This window comes from Quercus lobata, chromosome 2 (genome assembly GCF_001633185.2).
Source record: "Quercus lobata isolate SW786 chromosome 2, ValleyOak3.0 Primary Assembly, whole genome shotgun sequence".
Classification (NCBI taxonomy): domain Eukaryota; kingdom Viridiplantae; phylum Streptophyta; class Magnoliopsida; order Fagales; family Fagaceae; genus Quercus; species Quercus lobata.
Window position 1 is genome coordinate 102,590,528 of NC_044905.1, and position 17,439 is coordinate 102,607,966.

General features: G+C 36.0%; 1 protein-coding gene across 1 annotated transcript in view; it reads left to right on the forward strand.

The window, feature by feature from the left end:
- The first annotated feature begins 3,886 nt into the window (after window positions 1-3,886).
- Window positions 3,887-17,439, forward strand: part of LOC115977620 (non-lysosomal glucosylceramidase-like) — a 30,644-nt gene continuing 17,091 nt past the window's right edge. The window contains exon 1 of the mRNA XM_031099581.1: window positions 3,887-3,905. The gene's annotated coding sequence lies outside the window, so the exon portion shown is untranslated. The remainder of the gene's footprint in view (window positions 3,906-17,439) is intronic.

A 17,439-nucleotide genomic window follows, 5' to 3' on the forward strand; every position in this document is an offset into this window, starting at 1 on the left:
CCATTTTACCACTTATTGAAAAGAGAAGAAAAAAAAAATTCTTCTCCTCTCACTAGGAGTTTTCCTTCTCACCTAGGGTGAGCCACCTTTCTTCACCACGACTCTTCCTTGTGGTTTTGTCTTTCTTTTTCTCTTTCTTCCTCCATTTTCTTTCTTCTACACCTCACTAGTCTTTGAAGGTACTAGACCAAGGGGCTGAAATCTCGAGCACTGAGATGGACATCGATGTTATTGATTGATTGTACTGGATTAAGTTAACTTTAGAGGAAGGCAAAGTTATCGTTGTAAGGCCAGACAGAAGGAATAAAACCCTAGAAGAGTGCTCCCTTAGCCTTCTCAGAAAATTCTTAGCACCACGTCCACTAAACCTGAGATTTGCCAAGAACCTCCTTCGATCAGTATGGAAGATGGGACTGAACCTAAAGATAATCGAGGTTGGTGACGGTTTGCTTCAGTTTAAGTTTGCATTGGAGAGCCAGGTATCATGGGTCATGAATAACGGACCCTGGAGCTTTGATAATAGGGTCTTGGTACTAAAGTGATGGGAACGGGGCATGACGGCACGGTTAGTCACTTTCACTGACTTGCCTATTTGGGTACAAATCTGGGGTCTGCCTTTTGATCTCATCAATGTAGAGGCGGGCTTGAAGATTAGAAATAGTTTGGGTCAAGTTGTCGAAGTCGAGGCACTTACTAGGGACCAAGCGCGCTTTCTCCGAGTCCGTGTGGTGACTCCATTGGACAAATCGATTCATAGAGGCAGCTTGATAGTCAACCCTGAGGGAGATAAGACCTGGATCGCGTTTCGATATGAGCGGCTGTGTGGGTTATGTTTCAAGTGTGGTAAAATCAGTCATGAGGCCAAAGAATGCAATGTCCAGGTTACCGAGGGGGAAGAACTACCCTATGGGGATTGGTTGAAAGCTGGGTTCCAACAGAGAGCTTCAGGAGACAGAAAATCGGACTGGGAATGACCTAACGGACACACCTTTTGCTTCAACTGGGGAGACCAATGATGATAGGGTCCCACCAAATAGCCACAAAGCCGTTGGGGTTTCGACGAACACCGACCAACACGTAGCATTGATCGAGGATAATGCTTCTTTTTATACAAATGATATCTTGGCAGATTTTTTGGCCATCACACGATTTTTGCAAGAGAATATGACTGAGCGGGATTCACAAGATCCCATTCCTACTGCACTGAAAGTTGACGTTACACCAAAGGAAACTAGCTCCACACTAGGGCCCGTAGACATAGGAAGAGTTATCAGTGAGATGACAGCTACGCATAGTGGCCTATTTAGTGTACCTATTTCTTACATGCAACCAGCTATAGACCCCATAGGATCGGATGGGACGATGCATGACAAAGGGAACTGTGCACCCATTACAAATTCCACATACACAAGAGGTATCCTATGCAAAAGATAGTAAGAAGGATAAGGGGAAAAAGCCTCTAAGGCCCATAACTATTTCCAGGCACACTAATGACTTGAACCATGATGTGATTGGCGTAAAAAGAGGAAGGCTAGAAACTGAATGTAGCACAGAGGTGGTAAGCACCAAGGAACCCAGAAAACGTCCTTGGTCTGAGGGACATGATTCGGACAAAATTGCATCAACGGTGGAGGCTGGTGGCCAGCCCCGCCGAGCACAATGATCATGATAAGCTGGAACTGCCGAGGGCTTGGGAACCAACTTGCAGTTAATGCCCTTACCTTTTTGGTAAAAGAGAAAGTGCCCAAACAAAGCAATTTGTTGAGGAGATGAAACACATTCAAGCTGACCTACGCTACCCTTCCATGTTGGCGGATTCGAGTGAAGGTCGAAGTGGTGGGCTAGCAATGCTCTGGACAGCTGAAACGAACTAACATATTCAAACCTACTCCCCTAACCATATTGATGCTCTTATTTTTTATAACAGTAGCACACCCTTAAGGTTGACTGGATTCTATAGTCAACCCGAATAGCATAGGCGGCACGAGACATGGCGGCTTTTACGCCACCTTTCTTCTAGATTCTCAGTCCCATGTTTATTTGTGGGGAATTACAATGAAATCTTGGTGTCCGAAGAAAAACAAGGTCGTATCCCAAAGCCCCTACACCTTATGCTTGACTTTCGGGAAGCTTTATCTGACTATTCTTTGATCGACTTAGGCTTTCAGGGTGAACTTTCACACATGGAGTAATGGACGGGAAAGTGACAACTTTGTTCAAGCATGCTTAGATTGGGCTTGTGCCATATTGGAATGGAGAGAACAGTTCCCACATGCTAAAGTCACGCATCTACACTCTTTTTACTCTGATCATGTCCCAATTATGGTTAGCACTCACAACCCAAGTACACTTACAAGAAAGAAGAAAATCTCACACAAGTTTGACGAAATGGGTGACCCACCCAGCATGTGAAACCACCATCCATGAGGCATGGGTGGGGTCAGTATGTGAGGGGAGCCCAATGTTTCAACATTTTGAAAAGATTAAGCAGTGTAGATAAGCCTTGGTGCGGTGAAGTCGTACCGCTTTTGGGAATGCTAAGGAGAGGCTCCAAGATAAGCATAAGCTTTTGGAAGAACTGGCCAACCAGAATAAGGTAGAGAACAATGAGGCCATTCGGGGTATACGGGCTGATATAAACTCATTACTGTACCATGAGGAGGTGGCATGGAGACAATGATCACAATCCATTTGGCTTCCTCTGACTGATAAGAGCACCAAATTCTTTCATCAACAGGCAAGCCAACAGAGACGAAAGAATCACATTGCTGGGACCTTTAATGCCAACGATGAGTGGTGTACCACGAATGATGAAATTGTAGATGCAACGAAGCAGTACTCCAAAGCCTTGTTTACTTCGGCTGAACCAACTAACATGGAGGCTGTTTTAGACCCCGTAAACAAGCTAGTAACCCTAGACATGAACCACCATGTAACGTCCCAGTCACAAAAAAAAAAAAAAAAAAAAAAAAAAAAGTAGAAAAGTCAGATTTTTATGGGTCTCACGTGCTCCCACCTACCCCACCCTTCCCCACCACTCATTTTTCACTCTATCTCTTTCTTTGACCAGCCAAAGCTCCTCACCTCACATTTCTTTCTTTTTCTTCTTTTTCATTTTCTGTCTAACACTCCTCTCTACTGCCTCACACTCTCCCACCAGTACCTCTATGCCACCATCTCCACCATCATTTTTTTGGCAATGTCACCAGAAAATCCTTAGGAACCTCTAAGCACCTTCACATCTTTTATTTGAGGTAAATATTTCTAGTCTTTTTGGTGGGTTTATATGATTTTACTTGAGGTTCTTTAGTCTAAGCTTTGATAATGATATCCATGTGATTTTTGAGCATTGGAAATGATATTTATGTGTTTATATAAATGAGTTTTGTATTGGTGGAATTATTTGATGAATGGGTTTATGGTTTGTGTTAATGATGACCATCTAAGGTTTATTTATGGTGGAAAATTTAGGGGTTTTGAGTTATAACATGCGATGGTTGGTAAATCTAATTTTTCCATTGCTATTGGGTTTATTTGAAGTTAGTTAAAGTTCTAAATTTCTTGTCTTGGAGGATATTTTGATTTTGCCTGCATGGGTCTCTTGATGATGTTGTGTAAATTTTATGGAAGCTAGTCATAATGTTGGAGATGATATTGAATGGGTTAACTTTATAAATTGGAGTCTATGCCTTGTGAATTAATTTGTTGAGAAACTTTGGAAGTGGAATATGTTATCGATGAGGTTAAATACTAGGCTTGCCTAATTAAGTGCTTATTTGGCAATTCCTAAATTGTAGCTAGATACAATTTCAAGCTCTATGCTTATTGTGATAGGTTTACTTGAAATTGTTTAGGTTCTAGCTAATCTCCTTAGAGCTTGGAGAATTAGGTTTTGCGGTTGCGAGGTAAGTAGCTTTTTAATAGGATTTTTGAAAAATAAACATGTTGCATAAATGATGTTTTTGGGTTATACACACTTTTGGAAACTACCTATGAAAATTATATTTTCCTAAAACTACTGTGTCATAACCTTAATATATGTATGATTATATATGAAAATGCATCATATTTGGTATTGTATTTTGGGAAATGCATGAATTGTTGATATGAAAAAAATGAGCATCTTTTATTTAATCTTTGATAAGGAAATCATGGATTTTATGGTATATTATAAAATTTGAAGATGTTTATCTTGTCTTGTTATGTGGGAAATTGATAGAAAATCTCTTGACAAGAATGAAGTTGATCACCCGATTTGGTTTCCGTAAACTTTGTGACAATGGAATCAAATCCAAGTCAATGCCTTTTCACTTTATATAATGCGTTCTTCCCTGCTGTCCATGGGAGGAAGAGGTTCCTTGATTGTGTGTGGGTGAGGCTGCTGCCCATGGGGCCAAGAGACCACATACAAGAGAGGTCTTATTTGATACACTCTCTCTGCTGCCCATGGGGGGAGAGAAAAACCTTGAGGATATGGGTGAGGCTACTGTCCATAGGGCCAAGAGTCTGCATACCAGAGAGGACAATATTATACCAGTTGTGAATGGGTGGATCCCCTGACCGGTTTATGTGGTAGTGTGGTATATTTGTGATAATTTACCTTATGTTAGATATTATGGCTTTGGAAATTATATTATTAGTGCCACAAATTATAGTATATAGTTTCAAGGTATTTACTTTGAGAAACTTTGTGTTTCATTATTTAATCATTCTTGTCATATTATTATTATTGAAAATGAAACTTGCATTTTCCCCCAGCCCCATTAATTATGCTACTTATTGGGCGTTAGCTCATCCCACCTTCTAACAGTTTTTTAGAATTATTAGCTATACCTTGGGTATGGAGCTTACTTCTTTGTTGATGATTAGAGTACTATGTTAAATTTGGAGACTCTTGTTGTAAATGGTTGGTGACTCGATCTTGCTATATTCAACGAGACCTTAATTAATTCTATTGGAGGTGGATTGCTTGAGGTTTGTTAGCCTTTGGCATGGTAGGCCTAGACTTGATGTTAAGGTCTTTATTCTTGATAAGATTGTGACTTTTTGTAATTTAATCAGAGTTTTGTAATATATTCATGTATTATGTGGTGGCACATGATTTTTAGTTATTATTCGTAAATGTGTTATAGTGCTCTGACTTATAATATGGAGATTTTAGTATGATTATATATTCTTATCCTGTGGAAAAGAAAGGAAAATAAAAATCTCCTATAGTTTTTTTTTTGCCAAAAAGGAAAAATCTACAGGTACCCTTAGGATGTTTTTCTCATGCTTTGGACCTTTTTGGGCTTGGGGCGTGACACACCAACTCTTACAACCATACACACCGGAGGAAATAAAGCGAGCTTTGTTCCAAAATGCATTCATCCAAGTCACCGGGCCCTGATGGTATGTCCCCGTTCTTTTTTCAAAAATATTGGCATATTGTAGGGAATGATGTGGTTAGGGCTGTCCTTTCTGTTCTGAACTCTAGCCACCTCCTACACAAGATGAACTATACCCACATTATTCTTATCCCCAAGAAGAAGGAGCCGCAATACATCTCAGATTATCGCCCCATCAACTTAGGCAATGTGATATCACGGTTATTTTCAAAAGTTTTGGCTAATCATATCAAATTAATATTGCCTAATATTATCTCCGATGCTCAAAGTGTCTTGCCTAATCACTGATAATACCACTGTAGTGTTTGAGTTGTTACACAAGATAAGAAATAAGAGGAAAGGGAAGCGAGGTCAAATGGTGGTGAAGTTGGATAGTAGCAAAGCCTACGATCAGGTTGAGTGGCTGTTTTTAAGAAATATGATGACTAAACTCGGCTTTGATAATACATGGATACAGCTGGCTATGGAAATGGTTTGCACCACTTCTTACTCGATCCTCATCAATGGAGAGCCTCGTGGTCTGGTCAAACCCACTCGTGGAATCTAGCAAGGCGATCCCCTCTCGCCATATTTGTTCCTTCTATGTGCTGAAGGCTTGTCCGCAATGCTTCGTAAGGTTGAAGCGAATCGGTCTTTTAAAGGAGTTTTATCTTGTCAGCATGGAGTGACCATTTCTCATTTGCTCTTTGTCGACGATAGCCTACTGTTCTATCAAGCCATGGTTCAAGAGTGCCAAGTGTTGCTCAACATACTATCACAATATGAATCGGCCTCTGGAAAAGCCATTAACCTGCAGAAAACGTTGTTGTTGTATTTTTTTTTTTTTTTTTTTTCAGTCGTAACACAAGACAAGACACGCGAGACTCAATAAAAAACTTTCTTGGAGCCAGAATCATGACTGATTACGAGAAGTATCTAGGCTTGCCAATGGTTGGGGGTAGAACTAAGACAACCACCTTTAGGGAAATCCAAGAACGTGTTACTAAGAGAGTATTAGGGTGGAAGGAGAAATTCATCTCCAAGGCTGGCCATGAGATACTTATAAAGTTAGTTGTGCAGTCTATACCGACTTACTCCATGAGCTTATTCAGGCTTCCAAAAGTAATGTGTGACGCCATCAACTCGACCTTGGCCAGATATTGGTGGGGTTAGAAATGCAATGAGAAAAAGATCTATTAGGTGAGTTGGCAGAAGCTGTGTACGAACAAGAATAGAGGTGGTATGGGGTTTCGAGACATCGATGCCTTTAACCTCTCAATGTTGGCCAAGCAAGCATGGTGACTGATTCATGGCACTCAATCTCTCTTCTATCGAGTGTACAAATCTCGATATTTCCCTAGTAGCACGTTCTTAAGGGCCCCACTAGGCCACAATCCTTCATTCATATGGCAGAGTCTTCTGTCTGCTAGGGACGTGATCGTTGCTAGTTCGAAATGGAAAATAGGCGATGGTGAGTGCATTGGTGTCACTACGCACAAGTGGTTGTCTCATGACCCTATCTTCAACGGTGAACCCGACCCTGAGTTAAAGGTTAGTGACTTGATAGATGTTGACACAAGACAGTGGGATCGAGGTGAGGTCCACGCACTATTCACGGCCAAAACTCGAAATGAGATTCTAGCATTACTTCTCAATGATACACATGCTAGGGACTCCCTTATATGGATGGAGAATAAGTCAAGGACCTTCTCAGTCAAGATCGCTTACCACATAGCGCTCCCGGCTGAAGCAGCAGCAAGTACTGGAGCACTTAAAGGCCCAGACAAACAAGCCAACCTGGAAGAAACTCTAGACACTAAATGTACCCCCAAAAGTCAGAACCTTCATGTGGAGGGCCTGCTCTAACAACCTACCCACTCGAGACAATTTGCGCAGAAGAAAGGTTCACGTTACGGAGGTGTGTAGGTTGTGTCAGCAAAAACCTGAGACAACTAGGCATATCCTGTGGGAGTGTCCCCTTGCCAGGAATGTGTGGGCCTTGGTGAAGGGAAAGATTCAAAAGTGTTCCAATTAGGCTCGCGACTTTTTCTTGCTGTTCGGTTTCATAGTGCAGAGGTTAGACCACCGCGATTTGGAACTTTGGGTAATAGGGGCGTGGGCTATTTGGAATGCCCGAAATAAGGTGTACTTTGAACAAAAACAAACTCATCCAAGGTATATTTTGAGTGGTGCAGAGGGTCTGCTGAATGAGTACCAAAAGTTGATGGCTTCTCGGATTTAAGTTTTTTTATAGGTGCCTTTTCATAGTTACGTTGTTGTAGCTGTAGTCTATGGCCGGATTTAATTTTTTATATAGGTGCCTTTTCCTTAGCTACGTGTGCTGTAGCTTTAGTCTATGGCCAGCTTTTTGTAGCTGGCTTTGGACTTTATAAGTTGTCTACTTTACGTGTATTCAGTTTACTAAAAGTTAAATAAGAATTTCTGACCAGTTATCAAAAAAGAAGAAAGAAAAGAGAAGTTGTGATAAGCAATGTTGATTTCTTTCCTACTAAAAAATTAATAGTTCATGCCAATAACCAAATAGTTACACACTTATACTAATCTTGTTCTATGGAATTTTCCCCCTAATGTGGGTGTCCAGGATTCTTAGATCACTTGACTAATTCCTTTAGATAGTATAGTCCCTATGTCCCAAATACATTATGTAATTAGAGGGATGAATCCCTTGGGGTAACCCAAGGTGTTGTGTGGCTAGCTCGGAGACATGAATTCAAGACCTTTATAAACCATGTGTCGCTAAAAAAGACATCAAACAATAAAATAGGAAGAACCATAAAACTTAACATTTACATCAAATATGTAGTTATATACCTTGCTTATTTATTTTGTAAAATTATCAACCTAACTTGAAACTTAGTACATACCATATATGTGCTCTTTGTGGTTGAAAATTTAATACATTTTTCCTTGAGTTGAATTGAAGTAATAATTTCAGAAAACTAGAACTGGATTTGTCCTCATCAGGCTACAGATGACAGTTAATTATTAGCCACTTTTTTACAAGTAGAATGTTTATCCTTTTTACATTGACTTTTGACTCACAATGCTATTATTTCTGGAAGCTAACCTAAAACTTCAGTGACTAGCACTACAAGAAATCTACCATTTTACCTTGCTTATTTATTTGTAAAACATCACAAAAACCTAAAAAAAGGTTGTTGTAGACACAAATGGTCTACGACTTTTTTGTGATGTTTGAAAACGTTGCAACAGAGCCATCGCTATAGGTCTATTGCAATGTTTTTAAAAACGTCGCCATGTGTAACTCTTTAACAACATTCAAAAACCTTTAGTGACGTTTTTGAAAATGTCACTAAATAATATAACATTTTTGTTTATAATGTAGGAAAATATATTTAGCGACCTTTTTAAAACTTTGCAAATAATTAAGATGTTTCAAAAACGTCACTATAGCATTTGTCCTCTTGCTTTTAGCAACGTTTTAAAACGTCACTATAGGGTTGATTATTTGTGGCGTTTTAAAAATGTCACTAAAGTCTAACTTTAGTTAGATTTTCTATGTAATTGTGAGTTACTAGGTAGAGTTAACCATTTGCAAGATGAGAGCCAAAAAAGAATAGAAAGGGAGAAGGGATTGGGGGCAATGAGAGAGGTGCAACTATAATTTTGTTCATAAGCATTGTAAAGCATGGTTATGAAAATAAAAACTTAAGGAGAGTTATAGACGGGAAACCTCTCCATCCACAATAATGAAGCTCATCCAGTTGCTGAACACAACATTTTTAATATTAATTTAACAAAGTTTGGTCAATCAGATGTCAAGGGGGGAAGTGTTTTTTTTTTTTCTTCAAGTTTGAGATGAAGTGTCATTTCCCCAAATCTTAAGGGAGAGGAATTTTATTACTTCTTTGTTTTTGTCTTTTGTTTTTTATCACACGCTTCTATTTGTTTTGTGTTTTGTGTTTTTGTTTTTATTTAGAGTGATGATAACATTTTTTTATAAAAAAAAAAAAAAAAAAAAAAAAAAAAAAAAAAAACACAATTTTAGTTAGATCCTATTTTCAAAATACACGTTTTCAAAATTCTTATTTCACAAGAAATGTGTATGAAAATGTATAATAAGGAATGCGTAGCACATGCTTCTATTCTCCTTTGGTTTTATATATATATATATATATATATATATATATATTTTTTCACATTTTTTCTCTTTTTATCAAACTTCTATACTTACTAAATAATTAAGTAAATGCTAGGTACAAAAAAACCCTCATGTTTTGTTGGAATAATTTAATTCAATAGGATTAAGTGTCCGTTTAGTATTTTGTAGTTTATGGTAACTTATTTGTTAAATATGAATTAATAAGTATAGTTTTTGATAGTTTTTATGTAAATGTGTGACTAAAAGATAAAATTTGTTTTAATTTTAAAGTTTATGTATTAATTTAATATTACTAAATTATTGTAGGGGTGAAAGGCCTAGGAGTACATATTTACATATGTATTGGGCCAGGGGCCTAATTCGAGAATAGTAAGTAGTCCGAGGACGGGCAGATGCTGTCACAAGGATCCATGTTAGTAGGTAAAAAGGTGAGGTCTGATCATGGTCGCCCATGAGGGCGGTCCGAGGAGGAATGCTACCTTGACTGTGCAAAGTTGAGGTCAGAAGGTGTGGTCTGCCATCAAGAGCAACGTTCTAGATCATTCCATGGATTAGGATAAGTATTAGGAAGGAACAAGACAGAGGAAATCTATGAAATATCCAAAGTTATGGATACCGTTCCGTTCCGGCCAAAATGGCCGGAAAATCTTGTACTGGCAAGCAAAATGGAACGGCAAGCCCCTCTATTCCACCTCGAATGAGATTTCGGCTTGTTCCGGCATGTTTTGGGAGATCCAAGCTGTTTTGGTTGATTTCGGTCGAAATACAAGATTCGGCCGATATGGGTTTGTTGCAGATAAAGTTGAACTTGGATCTTCTGAAGAATCTGAACAAACCAAAATCAATCCACCATTCCTTTGCTCAAAAACATTGTAGTCTTTTGCTTCATATGATGAGTTGTAGTAGCAGTAGCTTTACTAGAGGAATATTATGGCCCACACAGTCAAGCTTAACAATTTTGGATCTCCATCAAAGAGAGGGGGAAAATAAAGAAGGAAGACTGGGAGAGTTAAAGCTTATTAGCCTAGACAAAGTTGCTTGTGTGAGTAGAAGAAATAAAAAGAAATATAGAAAGCTATAATTATGAGTTAGTCAGTGTAGGTAAAGATGAAAAGTGATGTGATGAAGGGTGGAAATCGAGGAATTATAGACAGATATGAAGATATGTGGGGATAGAAAAAATTTATTTAAAAAAAAAAAAGGCTTGTGAGGAAAAAAGTAAGAATAATAAAAAAAATAAAATGTTGGACATAGGGTTGGTTTGGCTTGGGCAGTGTGCTTAGCTGAACTGCCCAGCCTTATTTTAATTTTGTTCTCACTTGGTTGCATTAAAAGAAATAATTAGTATTTTAATTAAGATAATAGTAGCTTAACTGTTAAAGTTAATTAATTAGATTAATTTTAAAATAACAAGTTTTATAGATGTATGAAAATATAAATTTTAATTTTTTTAAAAAGTAATAATATATATATATATATATACTATCTTTAAAAAATCTCGAAACACTCAGAAACGGTACGTCGAAATTGACTAGTACCGAAATATATCATTTCATTAGACAAACTGAAACGGGCTCCAAAACAGTATTCATAATAGTGGAAATATCTAAGGGAAAATTGCTATCACCGCATTAAATACTCTGCAGCTAATTCTCTGGCCGCATTAATGAGGAAGTGATACCTAAACAGTAGTTTTTAGTCTTACAGCTACTACCCAAAGACTTCAGGAAGGTGCTAATGGGACAAAGATCAACACCAACAATCTGATCTGCATGTAAAGGGTAAAGATGAAAGGGGAAGACAGTATAAAATAGAAGAGATACCCTGAGAGAAAGGGATCGGAAAATTAAGAGAGAAACATTGTAGCTATAAGAACTGTACTTGTAATCAACTTCAAGAGATATATACAAAAACTGATCTCCTTAAACTGTGCCGATGACGATTTTTATTAGATACAACCAGTCCATATTTACTTTACTGTCACTTGGATCTACTGTAATTGTTACCAAACTCATTAGAACCTAGTTTTCCGACCCTCTCTCTACAAATTCATTGTATAGGGCTTTTTGGGCCTAGATCCTTTTAACTTTTGGGGTAAGGACTCAAACTGTGACCTTACAATTATGATTTAGCTTCTCTCTACATTAAAAAAGAAAAAAGAAAAAAAAAAAAGGTTCTCTCAAACAAAAATTATGATTTAGCTTGCTTTCTTTCTTTCTTTTTTTTTTTTTTTTTTTTTTTTTTAATTTTAATTTTTATTGTCAAGGCTTTAGCTTGCAATTAGGAGCACCCATGGGCCATGTGGTAGATGATTAGTTAGTTTGGACTAGGCATAGACCAGCCCAATACTTATATAAGAAATCAAGTAGTGCGTCATTTTAATGGACCAAGAAGTGAGATTGTTTGGTTAAAGAAGAGATTGCAGGGCAAAAAGAAGCGTTTATTCACTCTTTTGGTTTGATAGAAGTGAAGTGGACCATATATATGTTTCGACATTAACATTTTCTTAAATGTGATTTTAAAAAAAATGTATTTTCTATAAAGTTATCTTATTTTACATTATTTTAACTTTCTTTAATTAATTTAGTATGAGATTGAGTTGTTTTCCACAAAAATGAAGTTAAGTTCTAGTTTTTTAACACATTTTAAGGGCACAATCAAATATAGGAAAATGAATTAGTTTTCTAGAAAATACTTTTGAAAAAAAAAATTTATTTTTTAGAAAATGTTAATAACGAAACAAACAAAATAGGAGGGAAAGCATGAGGAGGGCCATATTGATTATTTGGAGCTTTGATGTATTTGGTCATTTTAAAAGAAAAATGCTAAAGATATTTTGATATTTTAAAATTTTCAGTGATATTTTAAATAAATATTAACTAATACTAAATTTTGATCTATATTTAATTGTTTATGATATAATGTAATCCAATCTATTCATTGTAAAAAAGAAGAAGAATGAATATGATTTAGAAACTATTACAGAATAATTTTACAAACCCTAGAAATCTCTCCTAAAACCGTCTACTAAAAATATTTATAATAAAAAAAACTAAAACTGTTTTTAAAATCCTAGCAGATGAAAATTAGCCACTTTACCCATGCAACATGCCTTTCATACATGTTGAAATATAATAATGTGCTCTTTTTCAACCATCAAAATTTGAAGAAACCAAATTTTGATCTTATAAATCGTTTGGACAAAGCTTATTTTCACAATAAAAAAAGAATAAATGAGTTTTTTAATGCATAAATATATTTTTATCCAATAAACAAAATAAACTACAAACTTATCCACAATACACAGGCTTTACACGATTTAGTAACAAAATCTATCAGGTTTAGAGGGATCGCCCACATCTGATAATACATCCAAGGGAGAAAGCCAGAAAACAATAAAATCAACCTCCTTAGGAGAAAACAATCACAATAGGTTAGGACTTAGGATATTTCCTATTCTTCAATTTTTGTTACTACTGTATTATTAATTTGTGTTTGTCTTAACTTGGACAGACTAATTCTAGATTTTCCTATATTTTATGTCGTTGTGTCTTTGGCCTGGAAATGCTATCCTTTGTCAAAAGGCTAATGGGTTTGCTAATGTCAACAGACTAAGTTGAGGGATTAAATAAATTGGTAAACTATGTATTTGATATCCATCCTTTACACCAGATTTCAATTTGATATCTAATATTTCAATTATGTCAATTTAGTCCATATCATTATCTCACTACAAAAAAGAGAGCTATAGTGACGTTTTCAAACGCCACTGTAAGTCCTAAAAATGCCGCTATAGGTCCCTTTGGATTGTAGTGGCGTTTTCTATAATGCCACTACAAAACACCACTATTGTACTGTAAATATAGGCCTAAACCCTAAGCGACAATTTTAACGCCACTATTGTACTGTAACTATTGTACTGTAAAATATGCCACTATAGGTTCATACCCTATAACGGCAATTTTGGATGGAAATTGCAACGTTACAAATGGCCAAAATTAAAAATTATTTTCCATTGATGTGACAATAAACTACTTTTTTATTTTAGGCATTTGCTACTACAACAATTTCCATCCAAAGATGATGGTAGTGACTAAATTGACATGACATTGAAATGTTAGAAATCAAATTAACACAATTGAAAATTTAAAGACCAAATTAAAATATGTTGTTAATGATAGAGATCAAATAAATTATTTACCCTTAAATAAAATTAACACAGACTTTTTAAATAAGTTAAAAAAAGCTTGCACAACAGTTTCATTTTTTCTTTTAAATGAATGCATCCGAGTTTTCTTTGTTTTTGGATAACCATGCACTAAGTATGCACAATGCTAGTTTCTTTTGTTCATTATTAGTAAATTAATATTATAGATTGAAATTTGGCATGATTTAAAATGATAAAATCTCTTGTAGTTAAATAAATATATGTACTCCAAAAATTTGTGATCAAAGCAATCCCACCTATTTCAAAAAATAATAAATTTTTTTTTTTTTTGATGTCTTGATCTATAAGAAAAAGTAATTATTATGAAACTAATACCATATATAGTTAATCCTAATTTTTATATATACACAAAAATTAGACTCCTCTCTCTTGAAGTTTGGGGAAATGATATTCTACCCCAAACTCGAAGGGAAAAATAATTTTCCTTCAATTAACATCCGATTGACCAAACTTTATTAAATTAATATCTAAAATGTTGTGTATTAACATGCCCTTCGCTTGAGGGCATGTTTTCAAAATTATCTTACTTCATAATTAAATTCATTGTTTTAAAATTTTAATTATTAAAGTGTATTTAAAAATATTATGTGTGAATTTTACTTAGTATTTTTTTTCTTTTTTCAATGGGTTATGGAAAGATTTGCCATCACAAGTGTTTTGGTACTTGATAAATTTTACATTTTTATTCTAAATTTATCAGTTTTTTTTTTTTTTACTAACTATTGTTAAACTTTTGTATAGAAATTTTTATAAAAATTTAGAATAATTCATTACTAATATAAACTTGTCATTGTTGATTATCATGCCTTATTGTAGTCAATCTATATTAAAAGGACTTTTTGTGTTAAAAAATTCCATATAAACTAATAAATTTTTAATGTAGATTTAAGGTTATCCAGATAGTAACCTTCTTGAAATGTTCAATAAGAAAATCCAACATGCGTCTATATATATATATATATATATATATATATATTATGTCGAGGCCTTCCAAAAAGAAAAAAGAAAATAGCAAAGATTTATATTCAATGTATTACCAAGGTCTAATAAATAAAAAGTATTACCAAGGTTTTTAAATCATAATCGATTTAGTAATTAATTACGATTAAAGTATGAACAAATAAATAAATATATATATATATATATAATTTTTGTTGAGAATCAAAATAGGAATAAATATTTACTTCACTGCATAACATTGAGTCTGAGAATAATGAGTTCATTCTTAGACTTAGGATCACTGGTCAATCTGATCAGTTTCAAGAGACTGAAGTTATATGGAGCAGACAGAGTGCAGAAACTGAACATCAGCAGAATATAGTTGCTAATCTAATCCAACTTTTGGCAAACATAAGGCTTTCGGAGGCAGCCCAACAAAGGCCTCCGCAGCAGCCATGAAGACACTGGTATGGAACTGCAGGGGTCTCGGCAATACCTCTGCAGTTCAGCTCATCTCAAAAATTGCTGAAACTACTAACCCTTTCATCCTATTTCTAATGGAGACAAAGCAGAAGAAAGGAAGGGGAAAGTATTGGACCCATAGGTGGAATTTTGAAAACTTTTGTGAAGTAGAAAGAGTAGGATTATCTGGGGGGCTTTTGTTGTGTTGGAAAAATATCAGTTTGAATGTACTAGAAGCTACAAAAAATTTCATCCACACTAGAATGAAACATCCTACTTTTGGTTTGTGTTATTTTACTTTTGTATATGGCCATCCAAAAACCAGCAAAAGAAAGGCAGTGTGGGACCAACTTGCATCTTTCCAAGAACACATAAATGGCCCTTGGATATGGATTGGTGATTTTAACCAAGTGTTATCCAATGCAGAAAAACAATCCTCAACCTCTCAAAATTGTCCAGGAGCTTCATATTTACATGATTGTCTACGAGACACAGAAATGATACCATTACAATCTATGGGAGTCAAATACACATGGAAAAATAAAAGAGGTGGGGATGCGCTAGTCCTTGAAAAATTAGACAGAGCATTTATTAACAATGTATGGCTGCATACTTTTGAACATTGCACTCTTGAAGCCTGGCCTATCACGGTATCTGATCATGCACCACTAGTCCTAGACATCAACAACATCCCCCTATACAGAAAAAGGCCGTTTAGATTTGAAGCTATGTGGTTATTACACCCACGCTGTAGACAAGTAATCCAGCAGGAATGGCAGAAAAACATCTCGGGTTCCCCTGCTTATATCCTTAAATCCAAACTTTACAATGTCAAGCAGGCTTGCATCAGTTGGAACAGAAATGAATTTGGAAATTTGCACCAGAAACTGTCCAAAATAAAGGAGGAGCTTACGTATATCCAAAATAACAGTGATATTCCAGAAATTGCCCAACAAGAACAACAAAAACAAAAAGAACTCCAACAACTTCTGAATATGGAGGAAGTGTTTTGGGCACAAAAAGTAAGGAAAGATTGGACAAAAAAGGGGGATAGAAATACTAGATACTTTCATGCTATTGTTCGCAAAAGAAGAGCAGCTAATCGCATAACAAGACTTAAGAACCACTCAGATCAATGGATAGATGAGGATCAAAATCTAAGGGATCATATACAACAACATTTTCAAAGTATCTTCCATTCAGAATCAAGGGTAAATACTGCAACTATTATGAAGGTTTTGAATGAGTACACGCTACCAGGACTCTCGCACCTACATCAGCAAATCCTGGATAGAGAATTTAACATAGAAGAGATTAAAAAGGCGGCTTTCCAATTGGGTTCATGGAAAGCCCCAGGCCCTGATGGTATTCCAGCAATGCTTTTCCAGAAATGTTGGGACACAATGGGACAAACAGTGATACAAGCTACATTAAGTTTTCTCAGAACAGGCTACATACTCAAGGAACTAAACAACACGTTTATCACTTTGGTTCCTAAAAGCCTCAACCTAGAGAAAATTAGTGAGTACAGACCAATCAGCTTATGTAATGTGGCCTACAAAATTGCTGCCAAAGTTTTAGCAAATAGACTGAAACTAGTTATTGATGAGCTTATCACTTCTCACCAAAATGCATTTATCAAGGGTAGATTGATCACTGATAATATCATCTTGACTCATGAGTTACTCCACACAATTAAGAGGAAAAAAAAGGGAAGGGTTCGTTTCGCTGCACTAAAGTTGGATTTGAGCAAAGCCTATGATAGACTAAATTGGAATTTTCTTGAAGCCACACTCCAGAAGTTGGGTTTTAGCCAGCACTGGATTCAATTGGTAATGCAATGTGTCACCACAGTAACATACAGCGTTTTAGTCAATGGATCTCCCACAGAAAAATTCAAACCCAACTGTGGTATAAGGCAAGGTGACCCACTATCACCATACCTATTTATTATTTGCACAAATATTCTGTCATGTATGTTGCAGAAATTAGAAGATACAGGTATGCTAAAGGGAGTGGCAATAAACAAAGGAGGGCTTCCTATCTCACATCTCATGTTTGCGGATGACATTATCATCTTTTTCAAAATTGCCATACAGAATACAGACAAGCTCAGCCAAACCATACAAAGCTTTTGTGAAATGTCAGGCCAAAAAATAAATGGCACCAAATCAGTCATGGTGGTCAGTCCTAACTGTGATGATGTTATAAAAGAAGACTTAGTTAGAAAGTTCAAAGTAAATATTGCAGAGAAGATTGGAAAATATCTAGGGGTCCCAGTAGACCCGGGAACGACTAAA